This window comes from Fukomys damarensis, unplaced genomic scaffold, assembly GCF_012274545.1.
Source record: "Fukomys damarensis isolate Sample0158 unplaced genomic scaffold, DMR_v1.0_HiC HiC_scaffold_17, whole genome shotgun sequence".
NCBI lineage: Eukaryota > Metazoa > Chordata > Mammalia > Rodentia > Bathyergidae > Fukomys > Fukomys damarensis.
Window position 1 is genome coordinate 22,922,304 of NW_022900929.1, and position 25,749 is coordinate 22,948,052.

Sequence of the window (25,749 nt, forward strand, 5' to 3'; positions counted from 1 at the left end):
TAAGTTGTTTGCTTGGGACTCCGCTTACTGCTTGTGAACGGGAGTTTGTACAGAAGCTTGAGCCTGACCCCTGCTCCCGTCTCCCTGTATCACCTCTTCGGCATGTGCTCGGACCATGGTTATGACATCTGCCACGAAACCCTCACCAGAGTACAGCAGAAGCTGACTCCAAGCTCTTTCACCTCCAGAATCATGAGCTAACTGCATCGCTTTTCTTTACAAGATATCCAGCCTCGGGTATTTTGTTACAGCAATGGAAGATGGACTGACACGTATCGAAGTATGCGTCTTGTTCCAAGACCCTTATCAAATAAAAGCCAAGTTCAAGGCCATGTTTCTGAAGAAAAGCTGAAGAGGAGGTGTGGCATTCTCTATTCTGTCTGGTCTCTCTCAGTGATAGGATTATGCTTTCCCACTCCATTTAAGTCAGGCCTGGACATGTCATACACTCAGCTGGTGATATGTAAGTGGAAACCACACAAGCCATATCCAATTAAAAGCTTTAAGAGTCATTGTGTGGTTCTATCATCTGTTCTTTTTCCTCTGCTGGGAGAATCACGTATCCCAAAGAGAGAGGCTGTTCCTTCAGTCTAGGTCTCCGAGTGGCAATAAAGTGGAATAGAAACACAGCTACCCCATAAAAGACAAAGATTTCACAATCATTGAAGTGCCCTTTATTGTTATCATCAATAGACATTTCAGGCCTATTTGCTATTTGCTACTACACCATAACTTAGTCCTTGGACTAAGTCAACAAGGCAGAAATTGGTACATAAAAGTGAAAGAATACCATAGCAAAAATTCTATAATCTGATGCTAAGGCTTCTGTGCCAGGCAGTGGGAAACAACAGAATGTTACTGGAGGCTGGAAAGATGGGAGAGCTTGTGGTAAAACTGCTGCCTATGATAATCCAGAGGACAGCTATTTTGACTGAGCTCGTGGTTTTGAGTGAAAAGTTTGGGGACTAACATACTGTGGTTGCAGGCATCCACATATGTAACTATTACGTCTTGGAGCATCAGAGATGAGCTTCAAAAAGAACTGGTTGGTTGGCAAGCCAGGGATAAAGATAACCCACAAATTCCTGGTCCTCTGGAGTTGAAAGAAGTAGTTATTCTCGTATTCCAACTAGTAAGAAAGAAAACTGACAAATTCTTTAAATGACAGTACTTGTTTATTACACCAAAATGTCCCCTGTCAAAACTTCTGCATATGTGAAGCCATTCTTATATCCAGAGATGTGGGATTCAAAATAATTGTGGATGTTGTAATTGGCATAAAAATAAAAGTCAGATAAAAATATAACTATGTTCTTGACAGAGCTGTGCTGACCAGGAGCCAATAAGCCAGTGGATGTAAAGATACTATAACTGTAGTGTGCAGAAGTGAGAGTGAGCCCAATGTGATGGCACATGTCTATGATCCCGGCACCCTGGAAGGCTGAGTCAGGAGGTTCATGAACTCTAGGCCAACCTGGGCCACAGAGTGACTTAGTGAGACCCTGTCTCAAAACAAAAATAAATAAATAAAAAGCTAGGGATATAGCTCAGCATGAAGGCCCTGGCCTCAATTCTAAGTACCACAAACAAAAAAATACCCGCCAAACTGCAACAATGAATTAAAATGATCTTTGGGCTTCCCAGCCTATAGACACAAGCAAAAATGAGGCTAAGCTACACTGGTCCCAAGAAAGGCATGTTTCCCAATGCCCTTAGCAGATGAATACAAGGAGAAGAGTGGAAAGAACAGATGGGGGTGGGGGCAGGAATCATGGAGACCAATAAAAATCAAGTGCCAATTCCAGAAGGCAGAACTAGGACCTACCTAAGGAAAACTCTTCATGCCAAAGTCTGTCTGTCCACTGGGATTTCAGAATTGTTCTGAGGTTCTGTTAAGTGTCCCCCATTTTTTTGCTTTCTGGATGGAAATGTTTTAGGCGTTTTTTGCTAGAACCTTGCCCACCACCATAGGTTGAGTGTGAGAGAGTGCGTGTGTGAATGGATATTTTGTCCTTTTAGTTCCCATGTCTTCAACTAGAGAGGCATCATACTTAGATTTGACGTCTATCATGAGATCTTGAATCTGATTCTATTACAGGCCTTTCAGGGCATCTCCCTTTGGGGAGGATAAGAATACTTTGTGTCTAAGAGAAGGTGCTATGGTTTCCATGTAGTTGAGCTTCTGCAGTGTATGTGCTGGAAGCTTTGCCCCCACTGCAGTGATTCTGAGAGGTGAAGAAACCTTTAAGAGCTAGGGCTTAGTACAAGGCAATTAGGTTGTTCGTGTGCTCCCATGGAAGGGATTAATGCTGGTCTCACCCTGTGTGTGAGCATTCATGGATGCAAGCTGTTACTAAGCAAGGCATCCCATGTGCTTGGCCCCTTCTCCCTGTGGCCAGTTTCCTTTCCATTTCTCTACCATGTTGTGACCCAGCCCAGTGGGTGCTCACCAGAGGCTGAGCAGATAAGATGACCTGATCCTGGACTTCCAGCCTCCAAAACTGTGAGCTAAATAAATCTCTTCTACGTACCTAGGCTTGAGTATTTTGTTAAGTGAAATATACTAATACCGAGAGAAATTCACATTTCTGAGCCAGTGTGGACTGTAACAGGTTGTATTATTTCCAATTATTTGTTTCCTTTCCCTGTGAAAGGAGTATGAAAATAGTGATGGAAAAATACAGTGAATGCTCAAATTAAAAATGGATGACAGTAAGACAGTATCATTAATCCCCCACCAAATATTCCCACTGGCTCGGAACTCACTTACCCCATCACACTTTCCACTTTCTGAAAAAGTTCTGGAAGTCTTTCCTGAGTGTCTTCACAAGGTGTGATAAAAAATATGGTGAATGCTACTGCTGAGTAGCATCCAACGAAAGGCTCCTAAAAATTTGACTGTGTGTCTTCATCAGCCTTATTCACCAGATCTGGCACCTTGTGAATTATGGCTCTTCCCCAAGAAAGGGAAACATTTTGAATGGATTCAAGATGTTGAGGCAGTCATGATTGTGCAACTAGAGACACACAAAAGAGGACTTCCTGAGGTGCTCCAGAAAGTGGAAAGAAGGATGCAGTAAGTGTGTTCAAAGTGAGGGGAGGATTAATGGTAATGTGTCTTTTATTCCCATATATGTAACAAAATTTAACAATGACCATATTTTTAAAAATCACATCTCCTATTTTCCTTCCCATCGACACCAGGCTTTGGCCCACTAAACACGAGATAGGAACATGAGATAGGAAATCAATGAGAGTCTGAAGAGATGCTTCACAGCCATGGTGTATCCTGCCATTTCTTTTTCTTCTACCATGAAACACTCATATCAGGCAGGGGCCATCCCCTCCACCCTAAGTCCTTGATTAACCATTATCCAAGGAGACTCTCGCCTGACAGGCCCTGTTGTTAGCCACTAAGACTTTGGTCTTTCTTTAGTGTAAGTCAGCCAAGGATGAACACAGAAATCAATGTCATAAGTTATTCTGGAAGACAATGAAGGAAAATCTGAGACACTTTTCTTTCCCTGCATGCTTGGTAACTAACTCCTAACTTGCTCCGAGTATGCATCTTGTTCTAAGAAATTAAACCAGGTTCCTGAAACTTGCTGGAAAATCTAAAAGATTCAAATTCAAAGGCACTAATATGACTAAGAGCCACTGAAGAAGAGATACAAAGCAGATTTACTTTGTGCATTACAGTTTAATGGTCATGCAAGTGAATTTTGACACACACTGAGGTACAATTAAGCCATGAAGCAACCTCCAATATATAAATAAAAATAAGTAAATAGAGCTAAGTGTTAGTCTGGTTGTAGGGAGAAGGCTGGCAAAATACAAGGAGTAGTATTTCAGAAATAAGAAAACAGATTCCCCAAGTCAAACGCAAACATGGAGAATGTTAAGATCTAAGAGACTCTTTGAGAAAATGAGCATCCATTTCCTGGGAGACCAATCAAAGAGCTGCAACACCTAGAAAATCTCCGAACAGTGGAGAGCTTGCTCTAACTCTGAAATTAGGCAAAAAGCTTGGCCAGGGGCTGTGAGAAGAGAGGAAAGGGTACAGATTAAAGAAATCTACAGTATTGGCTATTTGGGTCATGTTTTTCTCTTGGGATCTGGATATGTGAACAAAATTAGTTGAGCAGCAGTCCATATGTGTTCTATGTGGTCCGAATATCTGCCTCTTTAAAGTCTGGAAGAAATTGCTGTAAAACATGGACACAGTGCCAAGGTTCCTCCCATGATTATTGGTCCATTTAGCTTTGAAACATTTTCTGAGTCACTTTTGGAACTTATTTTTGAAAACCAGCTACAGTATTTTCATTATTATTAGCCTATAATTATATCCCATTTCTTATCAGTTCATTTGTGGTAATTTTTTTTTCTAGTTTTTTATCTGTTTGCCCTTTTTACTGGATTGTGGCCCATATATAGGCTGTTTTTAAAAACCCAAGAAACTTTCCATTAAAATGAAATCTGCATAAGAAAAAGAAAGGTCTCTGGAAGTTCATGATGTACAGTTGGCTAGAAGTACCAGGGCTCAGAAGAGTTGTATCCATGGGGTTGATATGCCAGTTTGGAAGTCATTTACCTACCGATGGTGATAAAAGTCACCAGAAGGCTGTGTCACCTGATGGGGCAGATATGGAGGGGAGACAACCCCAAGAAAAGCATTTTGAGGACATCAACATGAACACACGGATGGCCTCCATCATGGAATAGGCCGTCATTGATACACACAGCCATTTAAAAATATTTAGGTGCTCTTTTTAATGCTTTTTGAAAAAAAAAAATCCTGTTTTGCATCAGTATAGCTGTGCTTGTTTCCCTTCTGTGTGAATTCTTCCATTAAACATTTGTCTCTTTTTGTGTGTTTTATATTTTATTTTGTTTTGTTTTTGGTACTGGGGATCGAACTCAGGACCTTGCACTTTCAAGGCAGGCGGCTGAACTACTGAGCTAAATTCCCAGCCCTGTGTGTTATATTTTAGAGGCATATCTCTTTCAAGAAGAATAAACTTGAATTTTAAAAAATAATCAAATTTCAATCTTTGCTGTCCCATAGTGGAAATTGATTCCATTTTCTTTGTATATTATTAAAAACATGTTTGGCTGTTTTATCTTAAGTTTGCTATCTTATTTTCTAATTTTGGATCTTTCTGGTCATCATATTTTCCTTTGCCTCTTGTATAAACAAAAAATCTACAGGGGCCAGGGATTTAGCTCAATGGTTCTGCCACCTGCCTCACAAGGCACTAGGTCCCAAGTTTGATCCCTGGTACCAAAAAAAAAAAAAAAAATCTATGGCTTTCTGAGGAATGTCTTTCCATTTAGCAACTGCATTACCCAAGCCACCATTTCTTAAACTATGAAATTCAGAAAGCTAATTGTGTCTTCTCATCTTTCCTTGTATGTGGTAAGAAAAGTTAGTTTCCTACTTCTTACCCAACACATTTTGGTCTTCATAAGTTTAATTTGAGATTTATTATGACACATTTTCTACTCTGTATCTTTTTCTAGACTAGTATTTAACTCCTGCATTTAGCTTTGGCACAAAATGTGTAACGGCTGCTGCTACTTCATTATATTTAATTGATCTTGACTCTCACTTCCATTTTTCTATGACTGCCCCAACTCGGTACACCTAACTGACATCAGTTATCTGCTAGAGATCTTTTAAAAATAATTGATAATGAAGCATTTGTGAAATTAAATTTTCTGATTTCCTATAATGTTAGTAATGCATTTTGACTTCTCTCGTGACAGACACCTTAGTTTGGTATAAATTTCTATAATGGCACAAATTTCCTCCACACCTCTGTGCCAAGTGGTTGGGGGCTGGCTCAGATTTTTTTCTTTGAAGGTCCTTCCCTCCCTTCTTTCCTCAGTCCAGGGCTTTTCCACTGAGTGACATCCCCAGCCTTTTATTTTTAAATTGTTTGTAAATTCTGAGTCAGGTTCTTGCTAAGTTATTAAGTTGCCCAAGCTGGGGTGGAACTCGCAGCCCTCCTGCCTTAACCTTCAGAGTGCTGGGATTACAGGTGTATACCATGACCCTCAGCTTGAGGAACAATCATTTCTCCTTCAAAACTAGTAGGAATATTTCATTAGCACTGAGATTAAAAATACTGAAGTGGGCCCCATTTCCTAGCCACATCTTCCTTTGTGGCTAGAGTTCAGTAGGAGCTTCTCATTTTCACACCAGTCTCATTTTCTGCCTCCTGAATGCTTCTCAGAGCCCCTTTGATTACTGTCTTTCTTCTGTCCTAAGAAGTTCTTTCCTCTGGAACACAAATTACTCTTAATTAGATGTCTCTTCTGTTTCTATACAGTGGACCCTCAAATTACAACCGGCCTGACATATGAACAACTTGGGTTAATTAGATTAGTGGAAGATTCACTGCCTTTTGTTATCTATAGTGTGTACCCAGGTAAACATTCGGATCTCAGCTGTATTGACTTATAACCAATTTGAGTCACAACCAGCCCTCAGGAACCGACCGAGTTTGTAAGTCAAGGGTCCACTGTATTTTTCATCTCTAATGTCTTCCATTTCTGGTTTTGGATTTAAGTGTCACTATTTGTCTTAGTCATTTTCTCACTGTTGGGACAAAATATCCAACATCTACAACATAAAAGAGGAGAGACTTACTTTGGCTCACAGTTTTTAGAGGATGCAGTCCCTATTGGCTGGCTCCAAGGCACAAATGGTGTGGTGGAAGGGTCTGGGCAGAGAAGAGCTGCTCATGTTATGGCGGCCAGGAAGCGGAAAGAAGGGAGGAGCAGGGGAGGGAGCCGCACCCTTCCAGACCCTGCCCCCAGTGATGCCTCCTCCCACCAGGCCTCGCCTCTTAACAACGTGGCAGCTGTAGCACCTTCATGATTCAGGCACCTTCTAAAAGCCCCACCTGTGAGTGCACGAGTCCTTGAAGGGATATTCTCCATCCAAACCATAATACTGCCTTTTTTCCTGCATGGTGAGTCCTGCTTCTCCCCGATCCCAGCGGAGATGGGTGACTTGGTGGCTCCATGCTGTCTGCTCCTTGCAATAGGTGTCATTTCATTCTTGTGCCCAGAGACTGTGATGGTTGCCATTTTTCCTTTTCTAATTGATCTAAAATCTCTGGCATCATTTTTACAGATTAAAATATTAAAGGTTATCACACAGGCATCTGCTCCAGTTTTCACCCAATTCAATTCTTGGACACATTCCTCCTCTTTTTCCCCCATCCTTGGGCTAGTCCAAGTTTTAATTAACCCAGTGTTAAAGTTGGTATTCCTATTTACTTATATGTGAGCAAGAAATGGCAAGCCAAGTGCCAAATCGACCAAAAGGGAGAGTGGGCAGACCATTCTTGGCCCCACTGGCTGTGAGTAATTTGTGCCTGAGGCTCAGGAGCTGCCTGTGTCCGTGAACTCATGGCAGTTGCTGCTAGCAGTCCTAGTGGACTGCTTGGTTGCCTGACAATATCCCTTGTTCAGGAAGCATGGAAGGAAGACTGCTGTTCATCCTTGATGCACCCAGCATGCTGGTTCTCAGAGTGTGTTCCCTGGAGCAGCAGTATCAGGAAGCTGGTTAGAAATGCAGTTTCTCCAGCCCCACCCAAGATCTCCTGACTCAGAGACTCGGGTGGGTCCCAGCAACCTGCGCTTGACAAATTCTCCAGCAGATTCTGATGCCCACTCAAATTTGCAGGAAATGTAGGGAGCTATTGGTTAATGTACTGATCAGTTTTGCTGTTGATGGTACAAAATATCCAACATCCACCCTTAAAGGAAGAGAGATTTAAGGTTTTGGAGGGTTCAGTTCATGGTAGGCTAGTTCCACGTGTTATGGTTTAGAGTGAGAAGGAACCTGAAAACTGTCATGAGCTTGCTCAGAGGTGGGACTTTTGGAAGGGGATTGATCACAGGGCACTATACTCATCAGTGGATTCCCCCACTAGTGAGTTCACCTCTGTGGGTGTCTCTTAACCCACTAAGATTAAGTGGCACACGCCACATGGACAAAAGATACAAGTAGGTAGGGGGAATAAGTTCTGGTGTTGTATAACACAGGTGACTATAGTGAAGAGTACTGTATATTTCAAAATAGCTAGAAGTGTTGGAATGCTATAACCACAAAGAAGCAAGGTGAGGGATAGATATGCCAATCTTTAAACAATGGACACATACTTTGGAACCTCATGTTGTACTCCAGAAATAAGTGCCATTTTTATGTGTCAGGTAAATTGGTTTTTGTGGGGTTTTTTTTGTTTGTTTTTGTTTTTGTTTTTGTGCATGCCTATAATCCCAGCACTCTGGGAGCCTGAGGCAGGAGGGTCACAATTTTGAGCCCAGCCTGGGCAATTTAGTGACTTAGGGAGACCTTGTCTCAAAATTTAAAAATTTAAACTACAGCTCAGTGAGAAGGCCCAATACCAAAAGAATTTTTTTTCTTTTTAATTAAAAAAAAATGTTTATACAAAGCAACACAATGTAGTAGTAGTACATAAAGGAGACTCTTCAGCTCTAGGTGGGACAAAGCATCCCAGGCCTGATCTGTGGGAATTGGGACTGGAAGCAGAGCGGTTGCTGTGATATCAGGACAGGCAGCACGGTGGCTCTGAAGCCAAGACTCTTCTCCCAGGACCTTAACTGCCTTCCTCAGGAAGCAGTGGAAGGACTTCCCTGCCTTTTGGGGTCCTTTGCCCTACTCTGCCTCAGAAGGAAGAGTGGTGTTCTCAATTACAAGCCAGTGCCTCTTGTGCCTCCTCCAGTTTCTAGCTCGGGGGGACTTTGCTGGGGACAATGTCAGTGCCCTGGTCTTCCTGATGTCTGCTACCAAACTTCTGTCACTGCTTTTCCTACTGGGAGTTATTTTTGTTCCTTTATATGTAGACCCCTGATACCTAGCAATCAGCTCTCCAGAGCACAGCCTACCCTACCTGCCTTGGCTCCTCGGAGAACTTCTGGAATCCCGAAGAAGGCTGGGAAGAGCGCCCTCTGGAGGAAACTGGCTGCCAGTGTTCAGATTCTCTGCCCTTTCACTGTGGCAAGGCACAGTAATTGAACTTATTTTCCCACTGTGACAGGCACCTCAGGAGGGCCAAGTCCCCAGTGAAGTACTGAATTCCTGATAAGATGAAACGCCAGGCCACTGAAAGGACAGAGCTGCTCGCCACCTTGTGAGGCCTCTGCCCTCATTCTTTTTCCTTGACTCCTACAGAAGTCTGTACAGCTGGGAGGCATCTTCCAGGACCAGATTTTAGGTGAATCCAAACTCATTTCAACTTTCACAGAAGGTGTGGAATCAATTTGATGGTACAGTTCTTTCCTCTGTGTAGGGAGGATGGGTCACATAAGCACTGGAATCTATCACACCCCTATCCTATTCTTTTCTCTGGTCCTCTAAAAAAGCACTGTGCTCTGCAGAGAGCTGAGATCAGAAATTCTGAACCCAGGAGCTTCTGCTGGCTGCAGTTCACCACCATGGCACCCCACTGTCCAGGGCATCCAGACGGGATCTGGAGTTGCCAGAGTCCCACCACCTGCACAGACTGGAGAGCTCATAGTTTATCTTGGTGTAGCATGAAAATACAGCCAGTTTCTGAGGATATCCTGAATGCCAATATGACAGGGCCAAGCAAGGTCATTTGTCTGCATGGTTTCCTTCCAGGACCTTCCCATGTCCTTGGTCCCACCCCATCTGCCAGTGGTGGGGCCCATACGAGAAGTCAGGAAGCCTCAGTGTATCCAGAGACTTCCAGGCTCCAAGGTCTTCCACACAGTGAGACTGAAACGCCAGGCATCGGGATACCCTGCCCTGCTGAGAACACAGAGACAGACACTCCTGGAGCCTGTGGAAAAGACTGCTGGGCCATGTGAGTTGGCGGGGTGAAAGGAATGGGAGTTTGGTAAAGGTACTTAGAAAACTAAAACAAGCAAAGCAGAAAACAAACAAAAGCAAGTGCTAGGCTATGGGACAGGTCCCTGTGGACTCGTGTATGTCTTTCCATCACCTGGTGTGGGAGACGCAGGGACAGGGAGAGACGGGACATGCTGTGCTCTCCAACTCTGCAAGGAATCAGCTCAGGAGAGTCAGAGAACAGGGCTGTGGCACACAGCCTGGCCTTTGCAAAGTCCCCCTGGAACACAGCCACAGCCATGAAGACCTGCAATCACACAGAAACTAAGATTGAGCACCTATTTACTGCCACGGGCTACAGGAAATTTTCCACTCACTGCAGCACCTAGGAAGCGGATGCATGGCTCAGGATCTCCACTGACAATAAAGGGTTCCTGAGGCGAGAGGCAAGGAGGTATGTCCACCTGGCCAGTGACACCCCAGCAGGGACCCACCCCCTCCAGTGTCCCCTCCTGCAGAGTCCCAGGCCCAGACCCTCCTGGCCAGTGATCCTCCTTCCCTCTTCAAAGACAATCAACAGGTCAATTCAGGGCCGACTGGAGGGGACACTGTAGTGGCCTCACTGCCTACCTGGTCCACAAGGAAGCCAGGGTGTTTGTCATTCCTACCTTTGCTTGTTTCCCACAGGATCACTGTGGTTTCTGGCAAGTCAGATTTCTTCTAAAACACAGCCCTGAATGCACACAGGACACCCCCAACAATGAGCCCTCAGAGGAAGCCAGCGGCCTCCCACAGCCTGGAAGACATTCGACCGTGACACAGTGCAGCCAGAGTCCAGGGTCAGCTTGACCACTGGTATCCCTTGTTCTTCCTGGAGACTGGATTCAAGTCCTCTTCCCATAGCATTTACATGGTCAGAGGCACTGCAAGTGATCTAGAGATAATTTAAAGCATGCAGGAGGATATGCACAGCTTCGATGCAAATCCAACAACATTTTATATGATGGACTTCATTGTATACTTGTTATCCGTGAGAGGTATCCTGAGAATTCTGAGGGGCTGCTGCATATATTGAGCACCTACTGCATGCTAGGCTCTGAGGGTATTTCAGGGAATGAGATGGAAAAATAAGCACAGAAACATGTGAAATGGCACAGCAGTTGGTGCAGTGTGGTATGGAACAAAAGGAAGGAGGAAGGAGGGGAAGGAGTTGGCTTGGTTCTCTGGCTGATGGGGCTGTTAGGGGGCAGAGGACACCCACTTCCATAATGAATATGTAACATGGTAAGATCAGAAAATGTGTCTCCTTCTAAAGCAGATAATCGCTGTGCTGAAGTGCCTTCCTTTGCGTAAAATTATAGGTATGGGTTTGGAGCACAGGTCATAGGAGAGGCCCATTAGCAGCTCTCTGCTCCCAATTTCAACTGCCACTGTGAAGGGAGACTTTGACTAAAATAATAATTCACTCGTGTCTCAGCCCTTCACATCAGTGAAATCTGTCTCACTGCTGCATGGAGTGTGCAAAAATTCCAGAGAATACAGCTATTTCTGCACTCCTAGAAGTGAGTGTTGTGGGAGGCTAGATTATGGCCCCAAAGAGATCCACATCCTAACTATGGAAACCAGAAAATGTGTGGCCTTAGCTGGTAAAAGGGTTTTTACAGATACATGGTTGCAATAGAAAATTACAGCAAATGTTTAAATAGCTTTAAAAATTTATTACAGTAAAAGACACAGTGCCATTAATTCCCCACAAAATATTTCCCCTGGTTTTGAACACACTTATCCCACTGTTCTGGCCACTTTCTGAAGCAGTTCTGGAAGTCCTCTTTCCTGAGGGTCTTTAGTTGTGTCATTGTGGCTACCTCGATGTCCTGAATTGATTGAAAACATTGATGGGCAATTTCTTTCAAAGGGAAACACTGTGCTGTCTTCTCATCCACCTTGTTCACTGGATCTGGCACCCTGTGGCTTCTGGTTCTTCCCCAAAGTCAAAATGACCATGAAAGGTCAACATTTTGCAGCAGTGCAGAACATGGAGACAGGCACAACAGTGCAACTAAAGACGCACATGAGAGAACTTCCAGAACTGTTTCAGAATATGGCAAGAATGCTGGGATGAGTATGCTTGAAGGAAGGGGGAGGGTTTTGAGGGAGATTAATGACAGGCATCGTTTAGTGTAATACATTTTTAAAATTCACTATATTTTTTTATCACACCTCCTGTGATAAGTTAAGGACCTAGAGATGGGAAGATTAACCTGGATTTCCTGGGTGAGCCTTTGATCAAAGAGGAGAAGGCAGTGTGAGGGAGGTGGCAGAGGCCAGAGGAATGCACATGAAAATTGGGACAGAGGCAGGAGGCGTGGGAGCCAGGCAGGTAGCAGAAGCTGACCAAGGCCCAGAGATGGATTCTCTTCTTGGAACCTGTGGAAGGGGCACCTGAATTTTATCCCAGTGACACTAACTATGGACCTCTGATCTCAGAAATGTAGGAGAGTGAATTTGTGCTGTTTTATGTCACCAAGCTTTTGATAATTTGTTACAGCAGAAATAGGACTAAAAGAGAGGTTTATTTTGGTTTTTGTTGGCAGAGTAAAGGCTATTTATTTATTCTGCCAAGAGCTCATAATATCTGGAAAGAGCTCATCTCTTCTTGAGCGTTTGAACCAGGGGAAACTGTGTGTTTGACCACTAGATGCCCAGTGGGGTGAACTGTGCACACCCAGCACATACAGCAGGGTGAACTGTGGGACACAGGATGAGGGGTCCCAGTGGGGGACCTCTCTGGCCCACACAGGAGCTGCTTTCAGAGTCCATAGTGTCTGAGGACAAGGACAGGGGGAAATGAGAAACAAACAGGAAGAGGAAAAGAAAATATTCATGTCCTAATGGCAACCAGCAACCTTTAAGTATAGACAACATAGAAAATTCTCCTTTGCAGCTGGGCATGGTATAATAATTGAGAAAAACTTCATGAATTTGGCTCCTGTTCACAGTATCACATGGTGTGTGAATCCACTGAAAGGATCCATCTATCTATGTATCTATCTAGAGATTGTTTGTGGATAGAACTCTTTATTCGAACATACAAAGCTTCTTGTATTTCACAGCTTTTGGCTCCCCAGCCCTTCACTGTGTTGTGGCCCACGCATGAAAAATTAAGGGAACTAAAGTCATTCAGGGAGTTCTCACAGAGGCAAGAACCAACTGATGCTCTGATTCTATGTTCAGAGCTTGTTTCTGACAACTTAGTCGGCAACGGTAGCAGTTCCGGCAAAGAAGATGAATTAGCTGCACCCTCTGCCTCCCTCCTTGTGCTGATGACTGCAGATGGGGTGAGGGTCCTCGGGTAGCTGACTGATAGAAACGTCCTGTGTTTAGGGGCCCAGAGACTCATCATCTAGGACAGGTTTTGCCACTAACTAGCTGAGTGTCCTCAGGTAGGTCATTAACAGCTTGGAATCGGGATCTTGGTCCACTTAACAGACAATGAGAATGATTAAAACAAATAATAATAGTAGTAGTGAGATAATAAAAATAATAAGCATTCCTGCCATATTCACCACCTGGAGATTTTTCAAGGACTAAATGAAAGAAGAAACGTTAAATTTCTTGAATAAAAATGGAAAGCAGTATAAATATAAGACATAAGTTTGATAGGCCAATCAGTGATGTGATAACCAATTTCATCTCTTTAATTAGGCTCATGGTCTCCAGCTCTGTGCCAGGCTGCAGGCCGAGTTACTCAATGTATAATTCTGTCTGAGAACAGTGAATTTTAAGCGCCTCATGGCTAAAACACACCTGCTTTTTTTCTCATTTAAAGAATGTCATTTACGCTTTCAAGCTTCTCTCGACAGCTTCCATCTGGCATTCAGCGAAGAAACAGGATGGGATTGTCACTGTGTTACTTGTCTCATTCTGGAGAGATCCTTTTCCCAGCCCCCGTGACCCTAGATAAGGAATTCTACTGAATTTCTTCAGATACAGAGGAAGCCATTTCTGATACGGTACCCAGGGGAGTAGAGGGCACAAAACAGCAACCAGTCACAAATCTAAACAAGGAAAAGTAGGGATGTGTTTGGGCTTAGCAAATGAATGAGGTTTAGACTTGACTACAAGGACTGTGAGCTTTCTAGATGTGGACACTTATTCTGAAGCAAGGTCCAAAAATCAAGGTGATCTGTTGACAACCCTTCCGTGATGCCAAGTTCTTTCATGGTACAGTCCAAGTCCCTGAAGGCAACTTCCACGTGCTTTGACGATGCAGCCTTGCTACTTGGTCCTGCCTCAGCCCCCAGAAGTCATGTGTGCGGAAGGTGACTGGATCATGGGGGTGCTGTGCTCATCAGCAGATTCATCTGTGGATGAGTTCACAGCTGAACGTGCTGTCAGGAAGTGGGGCCTGGCTGGAGGTGGTCACTGGAGGCGTGACCTGGAAGGGGGCATGCCTGTTCCCAGCGACTCCCTTCCATCTCTGCTTCCTGGCTGTCATGGGTTGAAGAACTTTCCCTCCCCAGACTCCTCTGCCATATCATTTCTGCCTTGCAACCAATCAACCGTGGACCAAATCAAACCTCTCCTCCTTTAAGAGCTGCGTCAGTTGGGTTTTTTGTTGTAGTAAAGAGACAGTGAATAAGACAGAGCCTGACATCTGGATCCTCCATGATCTGACCACCCTGAGCTACTCGGCAGCAGTCATATGCATCAGGTGCTTGCCTATGCCCTGTGCTCAGAACATGTTCTCGGATCTGTGTTCTCCTCCAGACCAGTTCTGCCTTTAGTCCTCCACTTCTCTGCCATTTCCCTGGCAAGCCTTGTTGAGACCTGAGTAGTAGCTTGCTCTGCTACTCCATACCAATGCTTCATACCTAAATCTACCACAGCAGCTGGAACAGCATGTGAAAATTGCTCCTGGACTTTTTGTTTTGCCTATTAGGCCACAAGACCCTTGAGGAGAGTGACAATGTTCTGTTGACAGTTTGACCTCCACCCTACCTAGCCAAAGTTTTAGCCTTTGATCAGTATTTGCTGAATGGAAGAGCGAGTATGCATTGTCCTGGAAAATGGGTGAAGCAACCAATGTGTCGAGGAACACCCCCATTTACAAAGGCAAAATGCTGTGAATGGAAATATCCAACAAATGAGCCACGATTACTTTGAGACATGAAGACAAGAAGAGGAGCTGAATAAAATCTAGTGACAATTGTGAGGAAAATATGGGAAGCAAAATGGACGAAGTAAAAAGGAGGTGACAAAACAGAGGATACAGCCTCAGAGGCCCAAAATGAAAGGAATCTAGGCTGAATGGAGAATGGAAAAGAAATAAGTACCTAGAAGTGACAGGAAGCAATGGCAATGTAGGGCTGTGTATTGCTTGTGCTTCAGAAATGCTACCATCCTTTGTTAAAAACTAGAAATCAACATTCTTGGTTCTGAGCTTGGACAATGAAACTATGAGGTCTGACTGAAATATATGGTGAATGTTTAAATTTTTAAATATGTATTATAATAAAAGACACATCGCCATTAATCCCTTTCAAAGTACTCTCCCTCACTTTGAATACACTGATCCCACCATTCTTGCCACTTTCTGAAGCAGTTCTGGTGGTCCTCTTTCGTGAGTGTCTTTATGAGATGTGACAAAAATTATGGTGAATGCTTCTGCTGAACACCATCCAATGGAAAGGTAGACCCATAGAAATATCATAGTGTGTCTTTACCCGCTTTATTCACTGAATCTGGCACCATGTGACTTCTGATTCTTCTCCAAAGCCAAAATGACAACGAAAGGTAGATAAACACTTTGAACTGATGCCGAATGTCACAGCAGCCATGACAATGCAACAAAAAACATGAAAGAGGACTTTCAGAGCTGCTTCAGAAAGTAGCACGAACAAATGGGATAGATGTGTTTGAAACAAGTGGGAATATTTTGAGGGAGATTAATCCCAATGCATCTTTTATAGTAATTTTTTTTTCAGCTTTAATTGAGTTTATTGGTACATTTTAGGGATACAGTACAGTTACATTCATTGTTGGGATCTTGTACCTCTACATGACAAGTCTTGATTCTCATTTTTTCCCCTCAGGGTTAGTAATTTTTTTTTAGTGTAAACATTCATCATATATTTGGATCACACCTCATGAGCCCAGAATGGCCTTCTGTTTTAGTAACTGGTCCCAGATACAACATGTGGGCTGAGCTGTATGGTCCTCTGTTTAGGAACCTGATCATGAATATGGCACTTGGGTAAATCACATTTCCCTCTGCTTCTTCGCCAAATCATAAGTACGGCATGTAGTTAGGGATCACAACCCTGTGTTTTAGGAACCAGATTACAAACGTGGCACATGGGTGATAGAACTTTCTATTTTAGGAACCAGGCCACACACTCAGACTGTGGTCACACCATCACTTTTCCCTTTTAATAAACAGATCACAAAGATGGCAGGTGGCACTGCTTCTCAGATCACTAACTGAACACACAGCCAAGCGGTATAATGCTGCATTTATTGGACTCAATTATACATCCCGGCCTCATCTTTTAAAATTTTATTTGTTGCCAATGAAATTTTAATTAGCTAAAGAAAAGCAAACACATTATAAAAACAAGATAACGAAGGCCATAAAATCACCAGTCCCCATCTCAGTCCTTCAAACGGATGGTTGAGACCATGTCTAGGGAATTAGGGAAGGAAAGTGAAGGAAATTCTGGGAGAAACTCACCAAACCCACCAGATCTGGCCCTGTGAGGACATTAGAGCAGCAATAGGACAGACCAAGCCCTTCCATTCAAAGCTCTTTTGCCACTTCGAATCATCACATTGAAGAACAGTGAGGAGTCATGATTTGAAATACTGCAAAGCAAGTATTACCCCCACCCGAGTATATTCTTGCCTCACTGGGCTTTCACTTGGCTATGTAACATGCTACAGGCAATGAGATGCCAGCATAGGTGGCATGAACAATGCAGCAATGCAAGACAATGACATCTCAATGAGACAAACTTTCCCTGAGCTTCTGCTGCCTGGGCCTGGCGGGAATGCACAAAGCTGATCCCATCTAACCTAGAAAAGAAGCAGAGCCTCCTGGGTGAGCCCGGCTCGCATCACGTCCATCTTAGCCAATTTGCAGATCCATGAACACCAGTACAAACGCTCCTTGGGATATGGCACTGAGTCTGGTTTGTTGTGCAATACTAACACATACTTGGAACTTCTGAAGGCAGGAGCAGGAAGCAGCACCAGGGTAAACGCCAGGCAGGTGGACTGGGTTTTAGAGTGAAGGTCAGGTCCAACAAAAAGCAAGAGTAGGGAAACTGACCTCAAGGTCCCAAGCTTTGCCTTCCCAGAGAAGCAGCCAAGCAGAGATGGATGTCCCCTAATGTGCCTCATATTCCTGCCTTACTGAGACTCATCTTTTGTCTTTTTCAGTGCTGGGGATTGAACCCAGAGCCTTCACAGTGAGCTGCATCCCCAGCTCTTTTTTTTTTTTTTTTTTTTTTTTTTTTTGAGATGGTATTGCACTAAATCACTAAGTTGTCCAGGCTCGGCTTGAACTTGTGATCATCCTGTCTTCCCCTCTTAGAGTGCTGGGATTATAAGCATGTACCTGCTGTGCCCAACGTCATTTTACTTTTTGGAAAGTCTATTCCATTATTTACCTCTCTTCATGCAAAACAAGGGTCAACACACAATGTTTGAAACAGAGGAAGGGATTCAAGGTATAAAAAATTACAAGAGATCCACCTTGGAGACTGAAGAAAACAAACTTTTGAAAAATATTTGTAGGAAATAAAAGTAAACAATACAGCAACTGCTTTGTGCTTCCCATGGTATTCATATGTACATGTTATTTGTTGATCAGGAGAAAGCTAGTTACCACAGAAGAAATAATGTTTTACAAATCCTGTAGTGCCACAGCACAAATGAACAAAGCAATAAAAGACAACATTTATAGTTCAGAAAATGGACTCATGATACAGATGGCAAAAATAAATATCATTAGTTCCGTCATGCAGAAAAGGGATTTAGGAGTAAAATGAGATGAGAAGAGATGATAAATATAAGAACTCAGAATAGAGATACATGAAAAATTGTTATTTCTAATGAGCCATGAAGAAGTGGAACAGAAGCAATAACCTAAAATGTAATAGATTCAATTTTTTTTCCTGAAAATTTACCTTTCCAGATCTACAAGGCTCATTGATAATCAGGTAACATAATAAAAAAGATGTCTACACTTAGACATATCTTGATGATCGATGCATTTAAAATGAAAAAAGCTAAAGTTAAAATTCTGCAAACATCTTCGTGTAAAAAGTGGATCAAATATTTTCCTGGACTTGTCCTTGATGTCTTTAAAATCCAGGAGACAAAGGAGAGATATCACTGAGTTTTTATGGAAAGGGTTTTTACTAAAGAAATGGACATCTAGCAAGGTTATAATTAATCTACAAAGGCAACAGGATATAAATCAACTATGCATGAGCTCAAAAAGCATAAAATCCATCACCCTTCCTAAAGAAATTATTTAACGTGCACATCAGTCCACGGGGAGATGGACTGAAATAAAGAGCTCAAAACTGGGGGAATGCATGGTAGAAAGGGACTGTTTCTGAGAACAGAAAGCATCCAAATCCATACTTTAATTTAAAATTAATGTTGTAAATATAAATATAAGATGCATATATAGTGGCTACTTCTTGAAAGAGAGGACACAACATGAAAACCCAATAACTTAACCATAATAAATTTGGTCTAAATCTTTCAATACATTAAGGAAATATCAAAAAATAGGGCTAGGCAGGATAACCAGAGGAAAGAGGTACTAATTTCATAATTTCAAAGGGGGCAGAGTTCCTACTTAATTGCACTGATTAATAGATTAACATTAAATGATAGTTGTGGTAAGAGACATATTTTTTCTTTAAAAATACTCTCATTTTAATGCAATATGATATCATTCAGGTGATGATTATACAGTTTCATTACATTTTCCCTAACTCTTTTTTCCTTGTTTTTTATTGACTTAGTACATGTTTGTAATTCATGGTATAAACACATACCATGTACAGGAATCTAATAATGCTAATCAATGTAAATATTATGAGTATAATATGTGCTAAGACAAACAGTATCAACAAGTACAGAAAAGGTTGATTAGGGAATCAGAGGAGGGAAGAGGAGAGGGAGGGAAGGGGATTAAAAAAAACAAGCTGTAATGTGTACATGTAAGCATTCTTCAATATGAGTGTAAACTGCATAAATTGCAAACATGTACTAATGATAGAACTTTTGTAAATAGTCCAAAATTAAAAAGTTAAGATGAAAGGAATGTCACCAGTCCTGCTTTCCTAACTCTGACCCCCACCTCTTGTGGGCTGGAATAGCTAAACATCCTGAAAGAGAATGCTACATTTGGGTTAACATTGCATTGTCTGGTGACCATTGGGGCTGCGTGCAGGAGGCAGGTTACTGAGAAACCGAGGACATGACTTGGAAGGGCGTGTCTGCTCTCCGCTTCCTGACTTCCATGAGGTGAGCAGCCTTCTTCTACCATGCCCTTGAGCCATGAGTCAAAAACCCTGTTCTCCTTTAAGCTATAAATATCACATTTTGTCCCAGTGATGAAAAGCTGACTAATACACCTACAAAGATTGGAGGGAATCACCAAGGGCCCATTCCTAGGCCATCTTGGTCGAATGCCTTTTCTGGGGCTCTGAGAGATCAAGAGGAAGAAACACATGGGTCCTACCTCATTTGGGGAGGCCGGGGAGAGCTGGAAACATCAGCATCATGCCTGCTTCTTGATTCTGTATATGGAGGACAGGATTTACCCAGTGTGATGCTAAACAGCAGCTTGACCATAGGAACTTGGATGATTGAAGCAAGGAATGCTGTCTTGCTGGGTCTACACAGGAGGGACTGCATGGACACAGGAAGCTTCCCCTCAGATGCCCTAACCTTTTGTGGATTCCCAGTCTCAGAGTCCATCCGTGGAAGAACCCACAGGGAAACCAGGGGATGGATGGGTCAGAGCTGCTGGGAGTTTGGGCAGAATAGTTGGTGGCACAGACCATTCATGTGTACCTGTAATGCTAAATTAAGAAAACTTCTGTGCAGCCTGAAAGCCAGCCAGAGAAATGCATGGCTGCATCAGCCTCTCTGCTTCCATCTGCAGCGCTTATGGTCACCTGCGAGGTCCATGCTTTGCAGAGTGCTTGGATGACACTCTCATAACTTAGCAAGGTACAAATAAATACTAGGGTCTCTTGGAGATCTTCTGGCTTTGAACCTTGAGTACTTTTGAAAACAATTATCCCCCAAAGCCTACAGGTCCTCTGTACACCCCAGTATTGCCTAACTCTGGAGTTAAGCTCCCTCCTCCTCCTTGTAATTACATTCAGGGTGTAACATAATTACATTAGGCTGTAACACTTCATTTTACGCTCACTATGCTCTAAATATTTTATCTACTTCACAATGTTTCTTTGAAACTCAGTGGAGGACAATCCTAGGCACCAGAATCATAGGGCAGTGAGTGATTGTTGTTTCATTCTTTTCTCTGCTATGCATTAACCACTTAAGGAAAGGAAGTGAAGACAGATACTGGACATTCTCCAGAGTAAGCAATGGAAGTCAAAACAGTCATATGACCCGTTATGATGTTTTATTCTCCATTACCCTTGAATAATAAGATATTTCACCTTCCTCTCTGTAGATATTTCTTTCCCATGGTTTCTAATGTCTCCTTAGAAAGCAGGGCAGCTTGGGGATATACGGAACCACCATCCAAACCCACAAACAGAGAATGGTGGTCAGAGGCTGCAAAATGCCACAATGCACCATCACAAGCAGAGTAAACTGTTTTTAAAAGAAGATCTTTTATGCATTAGAAATGGGTCCTGCAGAGATACAGAGAGCCTTCATTTTATTCATTTGTATTCCACAGGGATTTCCCAGTTCTAAAATGTTGGTCCAAGCTAGCTAGGATGCAGAAGCAGCCAGATGTTTCCAAGGGTTTTCTACAAGAGATCTGACTACTGAGATTGGGGAGTTATAAACAGAAATCTGTATGAGAAATTGCTTGATATCCACTTTCCCCTTTATCTTCTATATTAGAGGACCAGGGTCAGTGGTTCTGCCACCTGCCTCACAAGCACAGGGTCCCGAGTTTGATCCGCAGTACCAAAAAAAAAGTATATTAGGGGCAGTTATGTGCCCGGCCTTTAAACAACAACAACAATAACAACAACAAAAAACACAGATGTATGCAAAAGTACTGGGTAGTTTTAGGGAACACTCTTGAACAGGTATTTGCTTGGTTAGTAGGCACCCTTTTCCCTCTTTCCTTTTACTTTCTTCTGTCTACTTCTGATGGTTGGAGCTGCAGCAGCCATCTTGGGACTGTGAAGAAGAAACCAAGAGAATTGCAGAGACTTCAACCCTAAGAATTTTGAAATTCTCAAACAACAGCAAAGACTGCCTCCTGTGATCACCTCATTTGGCAAGAAGCACAGATCTTGTGTGTTTTTGTCATAATTATTCTTCTTTACAGGCAGTTAAATGCAATTCCCACCTTATATATAATCCATCCTCCTAAGAGTCAAACAACAGAGCCGAATAAGTCCAGACCTGCTTGCCACTGGCTAACCATGATCAAGTGACTTTATTTTCCCTTTTCTAGTATTATAGCCAGGATCCAGGAGTCAAACATAACTCTCTCAATCCCTAGGTTTGTTTGTTTGTTTGTTTGTTTTAATGACATATTTAGCTTCAGAAAAACCTGGAGAGGAAAGGAGAGAAAGTGTCAAATTGATTCTTGCTAAGGTTCTTCTGGTTAGGCTGAGAATGATCTCATTCTTGGAATCACTAGGGAACCTGCCACTGTTGCAGAAACTAAGAGACAGGAGAGACCAATGGGAAACAGGGCTTTATTTTATTTAATTTTCCCCCTGTACTGGGATCGAACTTAGGACCTTGCACTTGCCAGGCAGGCATGGTGCCACTGAGCTACATCGCTGGCCCTGGGACTTTATTTTAGGTGAACACCAGCTCAAAGGACTAATGCCCAGGGAAGAGCTTTGAACAAAGGAAAGTTCCATTTTATACATACTAGTGACATAGCAAATGAGTTTATAGAATGCAAGACAAAGGCAGACAGTTTTGTAATTTAGCCTTGAAAGAAGACAGAGCTTTGTGAATCTTGTGAGAAGATGACATAACGTTTGTTCACAAGACATAGTTGCCAATTTTATCTGTACCAGAAACAAAGAGTTACAGGTACAGGGTAGGAGAGGGTGATCCAAGGGAGCAAGGGAAGGGGATGGGCTGCCCAAGGCTGGGAAAAACTTGTTTTCCTTTCAGTCCTGCATCACCATCTCTAAATCCAAAGGGTCTTTATTAATTGGTTCCTATAAAGGTTCAGATAACTGGTTGTGGTGGTGTATACCTATAATCCCAGCACTCTTGAAGGCTGACATGGGAGGACTGCAAGTTCAAGCCTATCCTGGGCAGTTTAATGAATAAGACCCTGTCTTAACAATATTTTTTTAAAGGAAGGAGGGCAGGGATGTAGCCCAGTGTGAAGGTCCTGGGTTTGATTCCCCTGCCCCTAGGGTAGGGGAGGGATGTAGGGAGGAAGAGAGAGGGAGGGAGGGAGGGAGAGAGAGAGAGAGGGAGGGAGGGAGAGAGAGAGAGAGAGAGAGAGAGAACCAATAATCACCACTCAGTAAAACCTGATGACCAGTCTGGTAATAGGGAGACCCAAACCATTATACCCATGTCTGTGAAACTGCTTCTTGAAGTCAGGGCTTCCTGAATGTTCACTTTGCTCATAACTCTTTGGCGCAGTAGTAAGTTTAGCACTTGATATTTTGTGAACATTTATTCAAGTTTAATTCAATAGCATAGTTTTGTAACTAGAAGCAGTATAATGTTAAGTGGTTCAGAGTACAGATTGTTGAGACAGATTTGTTGGGTCCAGATCTTAACTTTTAGTAGCTCTATGACCTAAGGAAAGTTCCTTGAGGTTCCTGTTTCTCAGCAGCAAGGTGGGGATAATAATTATGTGGTACAATTATTATGAGAATTGAGTAAACAGTTCCTGACATTAATATATAATAAATAATATAATCACAGTTGCTCCTGGAGATCCATAAGGAATCAATTTCAGGACCTCTTTGCAAACCAACACCTGTAGATGTTTGAGTTGCTTATAAAAAATGGTTTAGTGTTTATATACAACCATGCATAACCTATCTACTTTGAATAATCGCTTTATATATAATACCTAATACAATACAAATACTATGTATATCATTACTATACTGTACTGTTTAGGGAATTATGACAAGGAAAAAGAAGTCTGTATTTTTTCAGGACAGATACGATTGTTCCTCTTGATGTTTTTGATCCAGAATTGATAAAGAATCCATGGATTTGGAGGGCTGACTATACTATATATTTGTATTAGTTCCACAGTGCTAAGCTAAAGTTCCTCATGGTGACACCAAGATTCAGTTTTATCATTTGTAACTTGGGGCTTAAATAGAACTAATACATTAGGCTTTATATTTATCATAGTTGTGGGCTGCAGTGCCAGTTAAATGCTGATGCAGTATTTAAATGTGCTGCTAGGTCCTCCATAAATGTCCATTTTCTCCTCTCATCCCCTCGGTCTTCTCATATAGTGGCTGAATCCACCACACAGATGGCGGAGTAATTTTGTGTGATATGCTTCGCTTCCTGGGCTCGGGGGAGAGGAAGAGGGATAGGAACACCAAAGAAGAAGCTAAAATGCAAATTACTCAGGAATTTAGTTCGACAGCTTTTGATTCCATGTGATGTGCTGGTTATTCTGGCATTGATAAACATGGATCCTGAACTTGGCAGAGTTTGTCACGTTGGGATTATCAGGATTCAGATCTAGAATGTCCCCCCAAAGCCTCATCTACTCAGAAGTGGCGCTTTTGGAAGGTGACTGGATTATGGGGCTATAGCTAAGTTGCTCTTAGGAGGAGAGATCTGATTAGAGGTGGATTAAGGTAAGCATGGTCTGGAAGGGTGTATCTCCTTCCCTGGCTCCTCCCTTCTTTTCCTCCTTCTTGGCCACCATGATGTGAGCAGCTCTCTTCCGTTGGGCCTTTCCATCACGCTGTCTCTGTCTTGGAGCTTGCTGACCATAAACTGAAACTGAACTGAACCAAAAGAAACTCTCTTCTTTTTTTCTTTTCTTTCTGGTACTGGGATCGAATTTGGGTCCTTACACTTGCAAGGCAGGCAGCAGAACCACTGAGCTAAATCTCTGGCCCCCTCTCTTCTCCTTTAAGTTGTGGGAGTCAGGTATTTTGTTCCAGTGATGAGAAAGTGACTAAGACAGGGACAGAAATCACATTGTGATATGTCTTGTCTTTCTTTGCAGAGCAGCTACAAAGACAGTAGGGCTGATTTTGCTGGAGTGGAAAAGCTGTATTTCTGAAGCTCTGTACTTGGAGATCGTTTTTACAATGTGATCATGGGACACCTTCTATGCCAATGTCACCACTCTCTCTCTCCTCATCTGATATTTGATCTTAGCGGGGAAATGGCTTCAAGCAAGGCCTACTTTTTTCCAATTCGGCCACATCTGCCTCTCTTATAACGACTCACCGATGTGTTGCTACAAGATAGAACCCAGGTTCTAAGTTTCCATTACCCTCACCCTGGAAAAAAACTGGCTTATGGATGGATAGCCAGCTTCTCCAGCATTAATTGGATATCAAGCATTCGAATATCCAAACGCAGATAAATAACAAATGGGGAAATAATTTAGTCATTTAAATTGGAACAAACTCCCAAAATATCTTCTTGTTTTCATTTTGATGAATCAGACACCAGAGTTCTTTTGGAACACATCAAAAGAGCTAATTAAAATTTTAAGATGATCGAAGGGGACTAACATTAAATGGGTTGGAATGACAAGAACACTTGGTTGGAAGGGCAGGAAGAGAAAAATGGAAAGTGGGTAAATTAAGAAATGATTGTGCAATGGACTCATTGCCAAAAAATACACCCAAATCAGGAAGAAGAAACATCTCTCATAAATGCTGCTATAACCTAAGGGTCTATAATTTATTGTAAACACTACATATCATGAAACCAGAGACAACATACTCCTCCACCAAGGCTCTGCAATATGCCTTATCTGTTCAACTTCACATGGCTTCTGTCTCCTGCTAAAACTAGCTAAGTCTGAAGATGTCTTCAGAGCATTTTACCCTGGACATTCATGTTGACAGAATCCATTGCTCTTTCCAATATGGCAGACACATTACATGCTGGAAGGAAGGACATGTAGTGGAGGCCTGGGCAGAGCTCCCTTCGTGCTTGCTTTGGTGTGGTTTGGCTGTATGTGTTTCAATGACCTACTCAGCCTTCAACTCTGAATGTGAGTCTCAAAGGTAAACAAACACTTGGCATCTTGGCTTTGTCCAAGTCTTGGTCTTCTCTTCCGCCCTTCCCTCTACTACTTGATCTCTTTGTGGGGCTCCTGTTTCCTGCTCCTGGTTCAAGTTCTTACTCCCAGCCCTAAACCCTAACACAGAACTTTACTAATATCAATATCACTGGGAAACTTGCTGAAAATGGATACCCCCAGGTTCTCTGTCCAGAGGCTCTAGGGATGGGGCCAGCATTCAGAATCCATATGGTTCTGATACAACACTCTTGGTGCTGATCTGCCTGCTGTTAAAGTTGACAGTCACCGCCCAGATTACATCTACTTTGGATTACTCTGAGTAACATTATTACATAGGAGGAGGGCTGGATATTGGGACATTGAGGATTTACTAGCAAAGAATCACTCTGTGAGGTTAAAAATACTTCAAATTAAAACAATATAATATATATATATA

At 42.6% G+C, this 25,749-nt stretch overlaps 1 protein-coding gene and 1 long non-coding RNA gene across 10 annotated transcripts in view; one reads left to right on the forward strand and one right to left on the reverse strand.

Annotated features, from left to right (window-relative positions):
- Positions 1–25,749, reverse strand: part of Caln1 (calneuron 1) — a 531,563-nt gene that overhangs the window by 24,966 nt on the left and 480,848 nt on the right. The window lies entirely within an intron of this gene.
- Positions 8,167–11,657, forward strand: LOC104862782. Its single transcript, XR_780436.2, has 4 exons — positions 8,167–8,226; positions 9,075–9,251; positions 9,659–9,863; positions 10,535–11,657. It is a non-coding gene; the product is annotated as an uncharacterized LOC104862782 (long non-coding RNA).